This window comes from Chrysochloris asiatica, unplaced genomic scaffold, assembly GCF_000296735.1.
Source record: "Chrysochloris asiatica unplaced genomic scaffold, ChrAsi1.0 scaffold00213, whole genome shotgun sequence".
NCBI lineage: Eukaryota > Metazoa > Chordata > Mammalia > Afrosoricida > Chrysochloridae > Chrysochloris > Chrysochloris asiatica.
In genome coordinates this window covers 2,296,097-2,314,105 of record NW_006408731.1, presented here as the reverse complement: position 1 = coordinate 2,314,105, position 18,009 = coordinate 2,296,097, and positions in this window count along the sequence as shown.

Genomic DNA, 18,009 nt, shown 5'->3' with positions numbered 1-18,009 from the left:
TTCAGCTCACTTGCCTAAGATATGGATGTTGATGCGTTCCATTTCATTTTTGACAACTTCCAATTTTCCCAGATTCATACTTCGTACATTCCATGTTCCGATTTTCAATGGATGTTTACAGCTGTTTATCTTCATTTTGATTTGTGACTCATTAGCAAACAAAGGTTCTGTGAGCTTTTCTCTACTTGGAGGAGGCATTTTTCCCCCAGTCACATTCTGAGTGCCTTCCCACTTTCCAGTCCTGTATCTGACAATGGTTCTCTGCTATTCATAGAGTTTTCAGTGACTAGTGATTCGGAAGTAGTTTGTCACTCTTTCTTCCTAGTCTGTCTGTCTTTGGAAGCTCATCTGAAACCTGTCCACCATGGGTGACCCTGCTGGTTATTTAAAATACCGGTGGCATAGCCCTCAGAATCACAGCAATTCAAACCACCACAGTACGACAGACAGACGAGTGGCGTTGCGTGGTTGCTGTTAAATAGGAATCTCCTTGTACTAGGGCCCTTAAGTCTGGCTCAAAGATGGGATTTCTGTCCTTGGATGTCAATCAAGAGGCAGAAACGCAGCAGGGGCGACTGGGTTGTAGTGAGACGCTTTGGGTTGGGCTTGTGGGTCTCTAAGTTGGTCAACCCCGCCTCAAAGCCATGATCCAATGGTTAGGCTAGGAAGGCGCCCTCGCTTCTGGGGTAAGTAGGACAACCTGGTTGGCCCCTGCAGTCTCTTCCCACTAGGCAGCGTCTCCCCATCGACCTGGTCTCCAGACATCTCTCACCCCGCCGCTCCGTGGTGGTCTGGGTTTCATTTAACACCTCCACCAGGTCTGCGCAGTTGTCGCACATCGTTTGGCAGCCGCCCTCCATGATAGAAGCAGTTAATATAGCTGCCAGAAACACCTGGAATAAAGTGCTTTTTTGTCTTCATGACTCCTACTCCCAATCACAGAAGTTTGATTATGTCAACTTTGGTCCCTTATATACCTCTAAACTGGCACTAGTTAATAGGGGAATGACGTTGTTGTCGTTGTTAGGTGTCATCGAAATCATTTCTGACTCATAAAGACCCTACCCACAACAGAACAAAACATTGCTTGGTCCTGTGGCATCCTCACAATCATTGTGAAGCTTGAGCCCACTGATGCTGCCACTGTGCCAATCCATCTCATTGAGGGTCTTCCTCTTTTTCGCTGACCCTACACTTCACTTAGCATGATGTCCTTCTCCAAGGACTGGTTCTTTGTGATAACATGTCAGAAGTATGGAGTCCTGAAGGCGCTATAGGATAAGCACTGGACTGTAAGGTTAGTGGTTCAAACTCACCAGCCGTTCCCCCAGAATCCCTACACAGTGTAGCTACGAGTCGGAACTGACTTGAAAGCACTTAACAACAAGAGAAAAAGTCTCACCATCTTGATTTCTAAGGAGCATTCTGGCTGTACTTCTTCCATCATAGATTTGTTTGTTCTTGCGCAGTCCATGGTATTTTTAATATTCTTCTCCAAAAACATAACCCAAAGTGCATCAATTCTTCTATGTTCTTCCTTATTTGTTGTCCAACTTTCATATGCATATGAGGCTACTGAAAATACCATGGCTTGGGTTAGGTGCACCTTAGTCTTCAAACTGACATTTTTGCTCTTGAACACTTTAAAGAGGTTATGTGCAGCAGATCAACCTAAGGAAATACATTGTTTGATTTCTTAACTGCTGCTTCCATGAGTGTAGATAGTGGATTCAAGCTAAATGAGGTCAATGTTGTTGTGGTTAAGTTGGTTCCCACTCAAAGCGACCCTGTATAGGTTTTCCAAGGAGCAGCATTTGAACTGCTGTACTATTTATTGGTTATTTATGAGGATTTTTCTTTTCTTTATGCTGAGGTGCAACCCATATTGAAGGTTGTGGTTTTTGATCTTCATTAGTATTTTAAATCCTCTTTGCTCTCAGCAAGCAAGTTTGTATTATCTTCATATTGCAGCTTGTTAATGAGTCTTCTTTCAATCCGGAATAAGTATGGTGAAAGAATATAACCCTGCCACATACCTTTCCTGATTTTAAACTATTCGGTGTCCCCTTGTTCTGTTTGAACAACTGCCTCTTGGTCTGTGTACAGGTTCCTCCTAAGCGCAATTAAGTGTTCTGGAATATTCATTCTTCACAATACTATCCATGGCTTGTTATGATTCACACAGTTAAAAGCCTTTTCAGAGTCAACAAAGCAAAGTAAACATCTTTCTGGCATTCTCTGCTTTCAGCTAAGATCTATCTGCCCTCAGCAATGATAGCTTTTGTGCCATGCCCTCGTGTGACTCCAGCTTGAATCTCTGACTCTGTCAATTCCCTGTCCATGTACTGCTGTAGCCGTTTTTAAATTATCTTTAATAAAGATTTACTTATAAGTGATATTAATGACGTTGACCCACAGTTTCCACATTCCGTTGGGTCACCTCTCTTTGGATTGGCATAAATATGGACCTCTTCCAATCAGTTGGCCAGGTAGCTAGCGGTTTTCCAAATTTCTTCGCATAGATGATTGTCTCTAGTGATGCATTAGTTTGTTGAAAGATTTCACATTGTAGTCCATCAATCCCTGGAGCCTTGTTCTTTGCCAATGCCTTCAGTGTACCTCGGTTAAAGTTTAATTTTAAAAAAGAGTGTATGTATGTTGGATTCATTTTACTATTCTGGCTACCCTTGTTATGTATATATACTTTTGAAGTTTCTCCATACAGTTGCTCTGGCAAGCTTGAACTCTTCCCCCACTCACCTCCGGGCAAGTATGAGGCACCTCGAGATCTAGGACTAACTACAGAGATGGACACACATCCGAGATTCCTAGAGTGAACCCGGAAATGACGCAACAGCAGGGCACTCCCCACCCCCCGGTCTGTCATTTTTTTTGCCCCCCGGAAGAAGTTAGTAGTTGCAATCTTGATTTTCTGGAACTGAACGGTTTGTGAAGGGGGTGCCGAAGCTCCTGTGCCCTGGCAGGGCCGGCTGGTGCTTTGCGACCTGTCGAGACAGTCGGATCTCTCTGTTTCCAACTTGACGAAGGTGAGACTTGGGAAAGTGTCTAGAAACTTAGGTGTGAAGCGCCAATTGGCTCCCTTAACCCACATTACTTCTCAAAAGAAGCCGACTGCAAAAATCGAGAGGTGGCAAGCGGAGATGAAGGCAAGGCGTCTGTGCTTTGCCTCCGCACCCCAACGCAACCAATGAGGCTATTGGTTGGAAACCATGAGGACTCAGCAGATATTCACCTGGCCCAGGAACAGATGGCAATGACCTGGATACTATCTAACAGATAAGTACATTGGGAAGCTGCCTGGCTTTGTAACGGCAAAAAGTCATTGTTTAGGAATGTGGTTATGAGGGATAAACTTATGCAGGGAGGGATTCAAGTTACTGAGTGACATGCTGGAGAGTTGACCTGCCCTGAATAACAAAATCACCAGGAAGGCAGAAATGTGACCGTTGAGTGCATTGATTCTGAGCATTAGGTAAATTTAGAATACGTAATAGTATCTAGAAGGAACCCTGGTAGCATAGTGGATTATAAACTGGGCATGAAACTACCAGTCGCTCTGCTGGAGAAAATGTGGCTTTCTGCTCCCTTACAGCCTCTGAAACCCTATACAGAGTCATTATGAGTCGGAACCAACGTTACGACACACAAAGTTGAGAAGGGAATAGAAGGTGGGTGGAATGCAAATAGGAACCACAGGGAGGAAGTGGGATAACTATTGTTACATGAAGGGGATTGTATCATTGAGATAAAGCAAAATGTATGATTTGTTAAATGTAAATCTTGTCTTCACTCAATTCACAATACAAAGTCAAAAAAAAAAAAAAAAAAAGTTTCAGACCAGCTTGTGGAAAGATTTCAGACCAGAAACTTACTACTTTATACAAATACTAATTGGAAAAGTTTCTGAACAGAGTTAACATCTCACTTGACACCATATTTAAGGAAGGCATTTATATTAATATTTAACATATGGTTTTATGACAGCCCCAAATAAATTTGCCAACCGATGCTCTATCCTGATGGTTAAAGAGCAGAAGTTCCAAGAGCTGAGTGTATGAGCTGGTTTACTAGATTTACAAACTTCAAAAAAAATGTGTATTTCTTAACAAATAGCCTAACTTCCCCCCGCCCCCCCAATGGCTTAAAACAGCATTATTTTATTACCAATCACACATCTGTGTGTCACCTGAAGATTCAAGATGGATTTAGGTTTCAGGTTGGATTTAGGATTGTTCCAAATGTCTCACATCTTTCTTGGACTTTTAGATTTAGGGAATGCTATTCTCATGGAATAGCTTGGAATCAGTTAGTCTAGTGGTAACAAATTGGACTGCTAACCTCAGGGTCAGCAGGTTGAAACTACCAGCTGTTCCAAGGGAGAAAGATAAGGCTTTCTGGTTCTGTAAAGATTTATAGCCTTGGAAACCCTGTATAGGGTCACTATGAGTTGAAAGGGACTCCATGACACATAACCACCACCACCACCATTCTCATGGAAATAGAATGGTCACAAGGGGTCAAGTCCTACAAAAAGGCTATTTTATGTCTTTGCTCAAATCTTTTTGGGTAATATTGTTGTTGTTGCTAAGTGCCATCCAGTCAGTTCTGACTCATAGCAACTTTGTATAGGGGTTCCAAGGAGTGACTGGTAGATTTGATACTATTGGTCAAAACCAGTCACATGAAAGAGCCTAACTATTGACTGTGGTCAACTACCTTTTCCAAAATCTCTTCAAAAGAAAATTTGAGCTTTGAATTAGATATTAAAAGACAAATGCTTCAATGTAAAAACTTGGTACTAAATGATGTTAAATATAACACTGTTAGAACGAACCTGAATTTTAAAGGTTGATTTTTTCATTGTTTAAAAAAGTGTCCTTTGTTTCTTATAAATCACTTGTTCTCTACATATCAGCACATCCTTTTGACTGGTTTCTATCAAATTCAGACTCATCTACTTTAGAGAGAGCCTTTTAGCATACATTAACTTTCTAGAAATATTTTTACTTAATTAAAAATTGCCATTCTTAATATCTTTACAATTTTTCTATTTGAACGTTGTAAATTTCAGAACTCATCTCCTAACTTGATATATATACTGTTTAACTGTTATTTTAAAAATTAGTAATTTTTGATTTTGTGTTTTCAGAAAAAGAAATAAATCTAGTTAATGCCTTTCTTTTTTAAGCATTCATCCAGTTTCTTTCATCAGAGAACTCAAATTTCAGATTATGAATGCCAGGCTAAAATTCAGGACAGAAAATTTTAATTCCTAATGCCTCTTACACGACTACTTTGTACAAATGAAACAGAAAACATACAAAGAATCCTTTATTTTGAGAAATGTATGCTGTACTTTGGAAGTTACATAAAACAAAACAAAAACAGCCATATGACTATTTATGAACAGCAGCCCTGGTGTGGTGCTGTAGGATAATGCACTAGCCTGCAAACTCAGTTTGAACAGATTTGTTGTTGTTGTTAAGTGCCGTCGAGTCGGTTCCTACCCATAGGGGCCCTTTACAGGGTTTCCGAGGGTATAAATCCTTATGGGAGTAGAAAGCCTCATCTTTCTCCCGCGGAACGGCTGGTAGTTTCGAACCGGTGACCTTAAGGTTCGCAGCCAGATTCGTAACCACTACGCTACCAGAACTCCTTAGTTTGAACAGATAGGCGGTTCAAACTCCACAGCCGCTCCTAGGAAACCCTGTACAGGATCAGTATGAGTTGGAATGGACTTATTGGCACTTAACAACAACAATTCAAATAATATGGAGTCCTGGTGTGGTGCTGTAGGATAAGCACAAAATTGTGAAACACAGAGTCTGAGGTTTAAACCCACCAGCCGCTCCTTTGGAAACCCTATACACACTTGCTATGAGTCCAAAGTGACTCTCAACTGTGCTAAACAACAAGAACAAATAATATAAGTAGCACTTATAATCAGTTCAGCAACTCCCCCAGAAACCAAACCCACTGCCTTAAAATCGATTCTGACTCATAATGTCCCTAAAGGACAGAGTAGAACTTCTCCTTAGGGTTTCTGAGACAGTAAATCTTTACTAGAGCAGGCAGCCTTATCATTCTCCCAAGGAGCTACTGGTGGGCTTGAACCACTAACCTTGAGCTTATCCCACAGCACCACCAGCACTGCTTAACAAAAAGAATAGAGACTTCAATTATGAGGTCCCATACCCTCAAATTTTATGGTTTCATGTAGTGGTGATTTGGGGTACAGGAGCACAGAGTAAACATCCTTTTTGCTAAAACATTCAGACTCCCTCAATTCAAGAAATAGGGGCTTGAGAGTTGTTTTCAGACTCTTAAGAATCTGATGAAAACTATGGATTCAGAAAAATACAACATACTTGAAATTCTACGTGAGTTTCTGTGTAGTCACCCTTGGGGCAGATGTTATGTATTATTTATCTAAAACACATTTCTCCTTTGATTTCCTCTGCTATGGTGACTGAGAGCTCCAAATCATTCCCTTCCATGACTCCCTTATAGTTGGGGGTTACATGTAACTTGGGTCTATCATAGGGATTCAAATGAAAGTCACTAAGGTTTCTGGAAGTGTTTTTTTAAAAAAGGGAGCGAGTTGGCTGACATGCCCCATCAAGTTTTTACCCTGTCCTTTGCCTTTCTTTCTTCCTGTCTGGAATGCAGAGATGGAGGAACAGCAGCTATCATGGGACCATAATGATGAAAGCCACAAACCAAAGAAGATAGAGCAGGAAGACAGAAGGAGTCTGGGAACTTGATGACAGTCTTGAGCAGTGGTATCAGCTCTGGATGATTTACCTCTAGACCTCTTGTTAAATAACGCCCATTAACTCCATTTTATTTAACCAATTCATTAATGGTGGTGGTGATGGCTATGTGCTCTGAAATCGGTTCTGACTCACAGGGACCCTGTGTAGGATTTCCAAGGCTATAAATCTTTATGGGAACAGAAAGCCTCATCTTCCTCCCATGGAGGATCTGATAGGTTCAAACTGCTGACCTTGAGATTAGCAGCCCAACTCATAACCACTTCACTACCAGAGCTCCGTAATTAATTAGTAGCATTTACTATCATAGTGAATCCAGTCCTATCTGATGATACTAGTTAATACATATTAGCACTCGAAGGCACTTAGCAACAACAACAATGTGCCAGGTGCAGTTCTAAGCAATTCAGTTACTAATTCTTTTCATCCTTTTAGTGACCTTATGAAATAGGTTGGTGGTTCTCAAAGTGTGGTTTCCAGGCCACCTCCAATATCTGGCAACTTGTTAGAGATGTAAATTTTGGGGCCTTCCTCTAGACCTACTGAAATCAAATTCTGGAGGTGGGAACCCAGCAGTTGTGTTTTAGCCAGCCCTCCAGTGCTAAAGTTTGACAGTCACTAAGACGGCATTAGTACTATCCCATTTTACAGATAAGTAGACTGAGCAGGTGTTGTCATTTACCCAGTGTAACACAGCTGGTAAGATAACTCCTGATTGTGTGTTTCTAAACCCTGAAGCTCATCACATGTTAAAAATAATTCCTGAGTATAGCAGTTTTCAAAATTTGAAAGCATACTCCTTTGTACATTTTTAAGGTAATGTCTAAAATTTTCACATCATAAATTTAAACAGTTGTAAAAAATGTGATTTCCAATGTATTGTATATTGTGACATTTTAAAATGTGCTTCATCATTCTACATGTATTTGCTGTTGTTAAGTGCCATTGAGTTGGTTAAAATTCATAGTGACCCTGTATAGGGTTTCCAGAAAGCAGCTGGTAGATTCAAACTGCCAACTTTGCAGTTAGCAGTAAAGTGTTTATCCTCTAGCGCCAAACCAAGATTCCTTGATTGCTGAATACAGAGTCCAGAGTGCTAACTATGGAACTCCATGTATTTAGTAAAGTCCAAATACTTTGCTGATTTAAATCTATTATCAAAAAATAAGCTTTTAACATTAAAATTTTTTACATCCTTCACTTTTATATGTGAGCTCATAAATTCATTGCCTGGTGGTTTTGTTTTGTTCTGTTTTGTTTTTGCCATCTGTCAGCTCAACTGAGTCAATGACAGTAAATTCACCATTAGTTCCTATTTTTCTTTGTATTCAGAGTCATGGATTTATGTTTTGTGTCATATACTTTTTATTGTGAATTGGGTAAAGGTTTACGAGCAAATCAGTTTTCCATTAAATAATTCGTCTACATTTTGGTGTATGTCACTGATTACAATCCTACAATGTAATAGCACTTATCTTATGCCCCCTCTTATTTCCTAACCCTTCTAAACTTTGTCCTTGGGTAAAAGCTGCCCTTTTGATATCAAATGGTTGATGATTCTAAGGTGTGAGTACCTTCCTAGTGTTCCTAGTGTTATAGCTCCTCTTCTGTTGTTGTTCTTAGGTGCCATCGAGTTGTTACCGACTAATAGCAACCTTATGCCCAACAGAACAAAATACTGCCTGATCCTGGGCCAATATCACAATCATTGCTACATTTGAGCTCATTGCTGCTACCATTGTGCCAATCCATTTTGTTGGGGGTCTTCCTCTTTTTTCTCCGACCCTCCACTTTACCAAACATTATACCCTTCTCCAGTGACTGGTCGCTCCTGACAATATGTCCGAAGTATGAGAGATGCAGTCTGGTCAACCTGGCTTCTAAGACACACTCTGGTTGTACTTATTCCAACACAGATCTATTTGTTCCTTTGGCAGTCCATGGTACTTTTAATACTCTCCTCCAACAGCTTAACTCAAAAGCATCAATTCTTCTATAGTCTTCCTTATTCTCTATCCAACTTTTACCATGGCTTGGGTTAGGCGCACCTTAGTCCTCAAACTGACATCTTTGCTCTTCAACACTTTAAAGCGGTCTTGTGCAGCAGATTTGCCCAATGCAATACATTGTTTGATTTCTTGCCTGCTGCTCCCATGAGTGTTGATGGTTGATCTCAGCAAAATGAAGTTATTGACAACTTCAATCTTTTCTCCATTTATCTTGATGTTATTTATTGGTCCAGTGGTGATGATTTTTGTTTTCGTTACCTTAAGGTACAACCCATACCGAAGACTGTGGTCTTTGATCTTTATCAATAAGTATTCTAAGTCCTCTTGGCTTTCAGCAAGCAAGGTTGTATCATCTGCATATTGCAGATTGTTAATGAGTCTTCCTCCAATCCTGATGCCACGTTTTTCTTCATAGAACCCAGCTTCTCGGATGATTTGCTCAGCATACAGGTTGAATAAGTATGGTGAAAGAATACAACCCTGTCACACACCTTTCATAATTTTAAACCATTCAGTGTTCCTATGTTCTGTTCAAACAACTGCCTCTTGGTTTATGCACAGATTCCTCAGGAGCACAATTAAGTGTTCCGGAATACTCATACTTCACAATGTTGTCCATAGCTTGTCATGATCCACACAATCAAAAGCCTTTGCATAGTCAATAAAATTTTATTAAAGGTAATACTGGTAGCGTAAAGGAGCTCTGGTAGCATAGTAGTTATGAATTGGGCTGCTAACCTCAAGGTTGGCAGTTCAAAACTACCAGCGGTTCTGCAGGAGAAAGATGAGGTGTTCTGCTCCCATAAAGATTTACCGCCTCGGAAACCCTGTGCAGGGTCACTATGAGTTAGAACCGACTCCACGGTACTTAACAACAACAACAACAAAAGGTAATACAGAAATGGCTGCAAGCATACATTGTCAGAGAATTTCCAGAGGTTCAAGCTGGATTCAGAAGAGGCCATGGAATGTGGGATACCATTGCTGATGGATCTTGGCTGAAAGCAGAGAATATCAGAAACATGTTTACTTGGCATCTATAGATTTTATTTATCACTATTTGGCATCAGAGGTGAATGATCTCTGAATTATTTTGATACAGTTGGCCTTGAAGTTGGGATTCACTTGAGCAGCCCCCTGATGATATTACTAAATGACAGTTAAGGGATACCACCTTTTTCTTGGACTTATATTTTTGTAGGCCTGAATATAATTTGTCCAAAAGAAAAAATCTGGCAGAGGACATGGCCTATTATGCGATTATACTGTGTGTCTTCTGACACCAACTTTAAATGACTTCCTCTGATACCATCTGCAAATGCAGTTCTTCTTTCGACGTTAACCACCTCAAGGGAGATCAAGTGTCAAAAGTTAAACAGTTGAAAGACTTCAAATACCAGCTATACATTCAAGGATTCTCAGGACACCCACACTTCTGACCTGCTGGCTACAAAATGGGTGTTCCCATTACTCTGTCAGAACACCAACCATAAACTAGAGGGTTTCTAGGCCACCCTCATTTCTGAACTTAGTATAAATTCTGGGGTTCCTACTATCCACTCAGGTTTGATAATTCACTAGAATGACTCACAAAACTCAGGACAGTTTTATTATAGCAAAAAGTATACAAATCAGAAACGAGAGACTTAGAGAGCAGAATGAATAAGAAATCCTGTCTAAAAGAGACACCAAAAAGACAGCCTAAATACACATCAACAGAAAAAGGGTTAAACAAACTTTGGTACATATATAATGGAATACTACAAAATGTTAAAGAATACTGATGAAACTGTGAAGCACCTCACAACATGGTTAAACCTGGAGCACATGCTGAGTGAAATTAGTCAACCACAAAAGGAAAAATACTGTTTGAGACCAATGTTTAAAAAAAGGAAAAAAGTATTTTCTTGATAAAAGAAACAATCTGTGATGGTTATGGGGGGGGAGGGAAAATTATTCAGCATGTTAACATGTAGACAGGTCAGGAAATATACAAGAGAGAGATTAGCAGAGGAAAGATGAAGGTTAGCGGGAGACATAGGGATGCAATAGATAACATGAAGAGAGATAAATACTGTTAACTGTTGGCACATGGAGGGGATTGCAACCATGTAATGAGGCAAGTGTATGGTTTGTTGAATGTAAGACTGATGATCTGCTCTGTAAACCTTCACTCAATTTACAATAAAAAATTGGGGAGGAAAAAAAATACAAATCAGGACCAGCATAAAGAAGAGATGTCATAGGGCAAGGTCAGGAAGGGTCACTCCCAAATGTGGGACTTCCATATCCTCAAGGACATGTCACTTTTCTGGCGTATTGATATCTATCACCAACCTGGAAGCTCACCCAAGAGTGTTTTAATTTAATGTAGACATGACTGACTGAATCATTGCTCAAATGGTTGAACTCTGTCTCCAGCATCCCCTGCCCCCTCCCATTGGAATTATATCATAAGGACCTTTCTGGTATGGCCAGCCCACACCCAACAAGTTACCTCATAAACTTAATTTCTTAGATGTAGTTAGAAGCCATCCATGAGTAACAAAGATACACTAGTCACTGGAATTTCCAAGGATTTTGTGGTTGTTACCTCCCAGGAATTAAGGACAAAAACCAAACTCTGGCTGAATTCTTCACCCCACAGCCAGAAGTCTTTCAAGCAGTGGTGCTGTGGGATACAGTAATGGACCACAAAGTCAGTTCAAACTCACCGCTCCTTGGAAGGGTTGTCATGAGTTGGAACCAACTCAACAGCACTTAACAACAACAAAAACAACAATATCAGCACACCTTCCTCTCCTCCCACCCCATCCCTTCCCAGCCCCAAACCTGCCAACTGCTTACCACTTCCTGCTGTTTTCTCACTAAGTAACGCTAACATCTCTTTAGTTGCTTCTGGACTTTACTCCTGGGCATGTTTCTTCCTACTTTTGAAAAGAGAAAAATCTAGCATAGAGGATGGCTTTGTGTTGGGTGCAAGGAAAACAGAAATAACACACTTGCTCTATAAGCAAGGGCAAATTAAACTAATAGTAAGACCAGAAGGGTTTTATACTTTTATGATGTCACTAAGTTATTCCACCAATCAGGAGGCAGAATAAACTATATTCTCAGTCTCTTCAACTGTTACTTTAACTGAAATCTGGTTTTTCCATATCCCTTTGTACTACTGGACCTAGAGGTGGTAGGTTTCCCCCTTGTTCTTCATTTCCTCTTCCACATTGTTCTCTCCTTCCTCTTCTGTAAAAACTCCCAGCTTAGAAACTTAGGTCCTCAGATTCCATAATTCCTTGCCCTTATTTTTGCTGTCATCTATAGACTGTTGCAGTAATTACTCTCATTCCTTGAAGATTTATGCTCAAGTATCACTTTCTTCAACACAACTCCTGATTCCTGATGATTTTAGTATCAATGAAGACACTTTCCAATACTCTGGCTTTCCAGTCCTTTTATCTTTTGTCTAGGGTCTTGGTTTCTACAACACTTTCTCTGTAACTGCCTCATGTTGTCAAAACTTAGGCCAGTATTTTCCAACTTCTGTAATAACCTCACAGTAATAAATACATTTTCCATTATGACTTTATACATGCATTTTGTATGTATATATATTTACAATCCACTACTTTCCTTTGCTACTTAAAAGTAAAACCATAAAGGTAGTGTCAAATATGTATTTGTTAATATGTAAATACATTTAAAAATAAATAGAATAGCATAAATTTTAAAACTGGTTGTGACCTTCAAAATTTGTTTCTTAATTCACTAATGTTTTTCTGCTTTAAGAGTGGAAATTTTTAAAACTGCTTCAGATTGTATCAGACACACTCCATAATCTTTTCCTTAACCATCTCACTTTCTGCCAATCATGTATCCTTCTAGTTCATATCCTCTAGGACCTAAAGTCCAACAATGATTTGACCACACTAATGGTTACAATCCATTGTTCTTACTGTCTCTTGGCCATCACCCTTCTCAGAGCCTCTCTTTCTTCCCCCCATCCCCCATCCCCATGTCTAATCCGTCATCAAATCTATTGGCTATACCAACAAAGTAACTCCAGATTGTGAGATGTTACAGGTCCTCCACTATTAATTACATGATCCAAACTAACATCATCTCATATTGTAGTATTGTTGCAAAACTTTATTCGTTGTGGTCCCTGCTTAAACCCTTGTCCTTCTATAGACTAATCCTAACACAGGAGCTTACTGAATCCATAAAAATATAAGATCATGCCATATTTCTGCTCAGACCCTCCAATGGCATCTCAGAATAAATACCAAATTCCTTCCTAAAGTTACTTACAAGTCCTACGTGATTCCCGACCACCTTTCTAATCTTTAATACATTCTCCCTTTCTCAGTCCACACCAGCTGTCCCATTGGCCTTTTCTTCCTTGGTTCTACCTCTAGGTCTTTAGGCATGGTTCTCCCAGATATTTGCAGAGCTTATTCTCTAACCTGAGGTCTCTACTCAAATGCCACATTATTAAATCTTTCCTGACCATCCTGTATGAAATAGTAACACCATATCTCTCGCATACCTAGCCCACCACTCAGGCCTGCTTAATTATCCTACATTTGTCTGTTAGCTATCCTCATAAGAATACCAATAATAAAAACCAAGGACTTAATTACTAAATCTCCAGTGTCCAGAGCTGAGCCTGGCACATAATACACATGATCAATAAATATTTTCTGAATGAATATTAGGGAGAAAAACAGGACAGCCTCATGAGATAAGAGCAGAGAGAATGGGGCTGGGGGACTGCGAGGATGTTGTGTGTGACTGTATAGGGGAGGGATTTAAAAAAGAATTGAATAATAAAGGGGAAAAAGGCAAAAATTCAAAAACAATAAACTTAAAATAAGATGAGGAAAGCAGAAAGATAACAGTGAAGCTACGGGAAGGAAATAGAAGCAAATAGTATAGAAACTGTGATATGAGAATGGTAGTACAGTGACCGAGTAACTCAAATCTCTCCTGCCAATGAAGTTGTGTGGAGAAAGCTGAGAAACAGTAGAGGTGGGTTTGGTTTTCCTTCTTTTTGATCTTGTTTTTTTATTACTCACTAAAAAGGATTCATTTTATATAGAAAACATTGTCTTGAGTGCTATGGATGCTAAAAATTAAAAGTCCTCAGGACATTTCATCTAGTCAAAACATAGAGGAAAGGATAAATATATGAAATGGTACATGATAAAATATGAAATAGGACAATTAACCAACTTCATATATGCTGCCACAATAATAGAACAGTTTGGACAGTGTGGTTGACTTTGAATCCAAACTTGAGCTTTTCAGGGCAGATTTATACTGACTGATAGGAAAACAGAGCACCTAGGAGTCCTGGTGTGGTGCTGTAGAGTAAGCACTAGACTGCAAGGTTGTTTTGAACCGCAAGGCCAGAGTTCAAACTCACCAGATGCTCCTTGGTAACCTTATATAGGGTTCCTGTAAGTCAGAACTGACTTGATGGCACTTAACAAGTAGATGGGGAACAGGTGAGCACCAGCAAGGGGTTGTGCCACTCTGATGATGTATCCATATGAAAACCATATTATTTTGCAAACCAACTTCAGGCATAGTGATTATGAGTCAGGCTGCTAACCTCAAGGTCAGCAGTTGGAAACTACCAGCTGTTCCGTGGCAGAAAGATAAGGCTTTCTGATCCCATAAATATTTATAGTCTCGGAAACCGTATGCAGGGTCACTATGAGTCGGAACTGACTTCATGGCATACCACCACTACCAGAATAGTGTCGATACTATAGGAACATACTAGGTGTTTCTTTACTAAATGAATAAAGAATAAGCATGTTTCTTTATTGAATGAATAAAGAATATTTGGATAATACTTAAGTGGACAGTGGGGGCAGAAAATTTTGTCAAGTGCTGTGGGTGATACTAGGGCTAAAAAGGAAGATTTATGAGTGTTAGGAATGCAGGATCATTAAGAACTATTTTTGAAAGATGAGGAATATGGAAGGCTTGAGGAAAACATCTTTCTTTTCTTCTTAGGTGACGCCTCTCTAAAGGTGGTGTAGGATGAAGAAATTGAACAGGGTCATGATCCTCACCTTTAATTTACTGGCCACCACTATGCTTTGGTGGGCTTTTCTCATCTCATCCTGGGTAGAAATACAAGTGCCTGGGAATCCCAATGTTTTTGTCAGTGCACTTTTCACTGAGTGTAGTGGTAAGAAAATGTGCTGGATTCCCAAACAAAAGCCAAGTAAGTCTGGTTTAAAAGGGAAGGATGCTAGCATTCAGCCATAAAGAGAAAAAAGCCCTGATACAACCATAAAGAGAAATGAAGTACAACATGGATAAAACTTGAAAACATTTTGCTAAGTGAAATATGTCAGACATGAAAGGACAAATACAGTGTGATTCCCTCACACTAATATGAATTATCTAGAACAGGCAAACACATAGAGACAACGGATTACTAGTGGTTCTCGGGTTGAGGGGAGAGAAATATGGAGAGGTAGTTGTTACGAATCGGGCTGCTAACCTCAAAGTCGGCAGTTCGAAACCACCAGCTGTTCTGTGGGAGAAAGATGAGGCTTTCTGCTTCTGTAAAGATCTGCAGCCTCGGAAACCATGTGCAGGGTCACTATGAGTCGGAATCGACTCCACGGTACTTAACAACAGCAACATTGTTTAAGAGGGTTTCTATTTGGGGTGATGAAAAACTTTTGGAAATAGTGGTGATGGTTGTGCAACATGGTGAATGTCATTAATGTCACTGAATTCTATTCTTAAAAATAGTCAAAATGGCCAAGATTTTTGCTATATATATCTGACCAAGACAAAATTATTAAAGGGATTGGGGGAGGGCTCCATGTCATTACTAACCTGCAGCCTCAGTTACTTGTTCTCCCCATCTCCCTCACAACCACTCCTTTTCATGAACATCTAGAAGCATCTACAACAGGTACAACTGGGAAAAAACAGAAGCGTGAACTGAAACCATGAACTAACTAACACTCTCTCTTTTGTCATTATCCCTGGTTTAGCCTACTTCATAATGGGTGGAATTTTCATGGTAAGCGGCCTTCTCCTCGCACTCTGCTTGAACTTTTTGTTGCTGACCTTTCCTCCGTTATTCCCTGAGACCCAGAAACAGATCATTTTCTGTGCTTTTATCTGTATCATCACAGGTAAAGAGAGGCACAAGTGAATTCTAAAGTTCTTGGCCTTGAGGTGAGGTGAGGGTGGAACTTGGTTAGTCTTTTGGAAAATTTCCAGAAGATATAAGGGGAAAAAATACCTGGGAGAGAAAATGATCTCAAAGGAGAGAGGAGGATGAGAGAAAGTGATGATGAAGTCATTTTGGTTCACCGACCATTAATACTAGAATAAAGCCTTTTATTATGATAAATTAACCAGAAGGTCTGTCTCTCCCCTGTTTTTGGGCTGACAGGTACTTTTGTGCTCCTCTCTTTACTGATGCACTATTTGCAAATTTTGGAAGTGATTAAGGAACCTAATTCAGCAAAGGTCGTTTTTAAGCTCCCTTATGCCATACTTTTATCCAGCTTTGTCTTATTTCTACTATCTGGTAAGTGATGATTGAATTCTGTGAGACTGCGTAAGGGAGAGTTAACTCTGGTGTGGCACTGTGGGATAAAGCACTGAACTGCAAGGTCAGTTTGAATTCAAACTCACCAGCCCTTCCTTGGAAATTTGAGTTGGAATATGACTTGGAGACACTTAACAAGTATTTTAAGCTTATTTCTCTGGTCTTTTCTTTTTTGGAGTGGTTTCAAGTGTGCAGAAGCTACAGCAGTGGCCAATCATCTCATCTTCCCCTTTCCTTTTTGGGTGTCTGCACATAAACATCCCTTTTGATGCTCAACCATAATGGTTTTCTTATTATACAGTGACCTTTTCTCTCTTTTTTAAGTTCCCTTCCCTATTTTCTCCTGCGCTGCAGTTGTACAGTATAAATCCCAAAAGAAGAACTGGGAAGCAAGCTTTCTGCACTGAACATATTTTGACTTATTTCCTTTCTTTGACAAGAGTAATGTGTGAGCTCACTGTAAAATGATAGCGTAGTCTCTTGTTCTAAAATTATTAACAATTTCCAGATAACAATAGCAAAACACCAAACCAAGTGTGGGGCCCTCCTGAATGCACAGGCTGCACCCATGAAGGTAACTTGGACAGTGTGTCATAGACTGATAATAATCAAAATTTAAATGGGTAACCCACACTTTAAGGAGCCCTGGTAGTGCAGTGATTAAGTGTTCTGCTGTAAACCCAAAGGTCAGCAAACAATGTGGCAGTCTACTCCCTTAAAGATTAGTTTTGGAAGCACCTTGAGCTGATTCTACCCTGTCCTACAGGGCTGCCAAGAGTCGAAACTGACTCCACGGCAATGGCTAATCCCCACTTTAAGTCTCTGAATCCTGTTAAATGCTTTGGAAATAAAAGGTTGTCATTAGTATAATTGTTATTTCCTTAGGAGTCCTCTGCCTGTGCAATTCCCAGTGTTTCACAGCTGTTGGAGTTCTAAAATCTCAGTCAAGCTACCTGGATGCCATTTCATTAGAAGAAACAAAGCAAAACCTAAGACCAAGCATACAGAATGAATTCAATGAAGAGAATTCTCCATCCATAATTCAGGAAACCTCGATCACTTACAGTTCTTCCAAGAGCAGTGTCACTCCATCTGAACAGAATTGACTCTTTCCCTTGCTTGCTCATTTATCTTTCTAAGGCCCAGGCACATCGGTCTATTTCATGGCAGAGAAAAGTGAACAGGAATGAAACTGGAAGAAGGGTGGAGAGGAAGGAAGTAGAGGTGGTAAAGACAGACAGTCTGATGCTTTGTACCTAGATTAGGCAGGTGCCTGCTCTGTATCATCTTCATAGATCTCCCCACACTGGGCTTCCTATCTGCAGAGGAATTTCATTGTCTATAACAAAGCTTCTTATCTGTGAAATTTAAGTTTTGATAAAAATTCTCTTCCCTCTGGAAGTGTTGTAATTGATAATTCCCTCCCTCACCCCAATCTTATTTCAGCAAGTGTTGCTAGTGGGCACAGCTTCTGTGTTTGGTGACGAGGTCTTTTTCATGTTGGTAACTGGTCATCTGATGTCACCAGAAGGGTAGCAACCAGTGACACTACATAGGGATGAATCTTGCCTCTCCAGGGTACCTTAGTCTGTCTCAAACCCACTTAATGTTCCTA